Below are 1,913 nucleotides of genomic sequence, written 5' to 3'. Positions count from 1 at the left end.
TAAGGGCATCACAGACCTGTTATTGCTCCATCTCGCGTGGCTGAACGCCACTTGTCCCTCTAAGAAGTTTGATGCGCCTGACTCGGAGGGTCGCTGCAACTATTTAGCATGCCGGAGTCTCGTTCGTTATCGGAATTAACCAGGACAAATCGCTCCAATAACTAAGAACGGCCATGCACCACCACCCAGAATCGAGAAAGAGCTATCAATCTGTCAATCCTTTCCGTGTCCGGCCGGGTGAGGTTTCCCGTGTTGAGTCAAATTAAGCCGCAGGCCCACTCCTGGTGGTGCCCTTCCGTCAATTCCTTTTAAGTTTCAGCTTTGCAACCACATTCCCCCCGAACCCACAGACTCGTGGTTTCACGCTGCCCGGCGGGTCAAGGGAATAACGCCGCCGGATCGCGGGTCGGCATAGTTTACGGTCGGAACTACGACGGTATCTGATCGTCTTCGAACCTCCGACTGCTTCTGATTAATGAAACATCTTGCAATGCTTTCGTCTGCCTTGCGCTCGGTCCAAGAATTTCACCTCTAGCGGCGCAATACGAATGCCCCTGTCGTCTTCCTTAGACCATGGCCCTGGTTCAGGAAACCCACAAAATAGAACCGGAGTCCTATTCCATTATTCCTAGCTCAGGTATTCAGGCGAAGCGTGGCCCGCTTTGAACACTCTAATTTTTCAGTGCAACGCCCAGCCCCCGTCCGGACACCCAGCCAAGGGCATCCGGGGCACCGGGAGACAGGGTCTGAGACAGGCGGTGGCACGCCGCTGCGGACCGCCAGCCCACTCCCCGACATCCAACTACGAGCTTTTTTAACTGCAGCAACTTTAATATACGCTATTGGAGCTGGAAACTTACTGCTGCTGCTGGCACCAGACTTGCCCTCCAATGGGTCCTCACCATGGGTTTAGGATACGCTCATTCCGATTACAGGGCCGAAAGAGACCTGCATTTATTTTTCACACTACCCCCCGTGTCGGGAATGGGTAATTTGCGCGCCTGCTGCCTTCCTTGGATGTGGTAGCCGTTTCTCAGGCTCCCTCCGGAATCGAACCCTGATTCCCGTTACCCGTGGTCACCATGGTAGCCGACTATGGTACCATCGAGCTGATAGGGCAGACATTCGAATGAGACGTCGCCGGCGAGGGCGCGCGATCGGCCCGAGGTTATCTAGAGTCACCAGCGCCGGGGGCCCGAGCTCCCGGATGGGTTTCCTTGGGTCTGATAAATGCACGCATCCCCCCGAAGGGTCAGCCGTTTGCATGTGTATTAGCTCTAGAATTACCACAGTTATCCGAGTAACGTGTGGAGCGATCAAAGGAACCATAACTGATTTAATGAGCCATTCGCAGTTTCTTCACTGTACCGGCCGTGTGCACTTAGACCTGCATGGCTTAATCTTTGAGACAAGCATATGTTACTGGCAGGATCAACCAGAGTAGTTTGCACCGTGGTCTGGGATGAACCACGAGTGACATCCGCCTCCCCTTCCGGGGGCTAGGAAGCAGCGGGTTGTGGGTGCGTGCGCCGTCAGGTCCAGACGCCATACAGGGCTACCCAGGACAGCTTCCGCGGCCAGTGTAAACGTGCTCGCGCACCGTCGCCCTCTGGCCTTCGACGCCGACCTCTCACCTTGATGCAAAGCTGTCCCATCCGGTCATGCCCGCACCGTACCCCCGTCCACCTCCCTCCGGAGGTGCGGACGGCCGACTCCAGGTGCTTTCGGCGGCTCCTCTCTTCACGCCGCTTTGATTTTCGTGGGCCGCTGGTGGGGGGGACAAGGAAAGACCTCGTCGAATTCCTCCCCTAGCCTCGCTCAACCTACGTTTTCGTGATGTAACCAAGAAGAGTGATTCGTGGCCCAGGTAGGTTTGAAGAGGAGGCCAACAAAGCAGGGCACTCCCTTCCTCC

At 56.1% G+C, this 1,913-nt stretch overlaps 1 pseudogene; it reads right to left on the bottom strand.

Moving 5' to 3' along the window:
* LOC145656678 (18S ribosomal RNA) lies at positions 1-1,442 on the bottom strand (annotated as a pseudogene; the record flags this gene model as incomplete).
* Positions 1,443-1,913: the final 471 nt, after the last annotated feature.

Source organism: Electrophorus electricus, unplaced genomic scaffold (assembly GCF_041902795.1).
Source record: "Electrophorus electricus isolate QZ-2024a unplaced genomic scaffold, ASM4190279v1 Scaffold86, whole genome shotgun sequence".
Classification (NCBI taxonomy): Eukaryota; Metazoa; Chordata; class Actinopteri; order Gymnotiformes; family Gymnotidae; genus Electrophorus; species Electrophorus electricus.
This window is presented reverse-complemented; position numbering and strand designations above follow the sequence as displayed.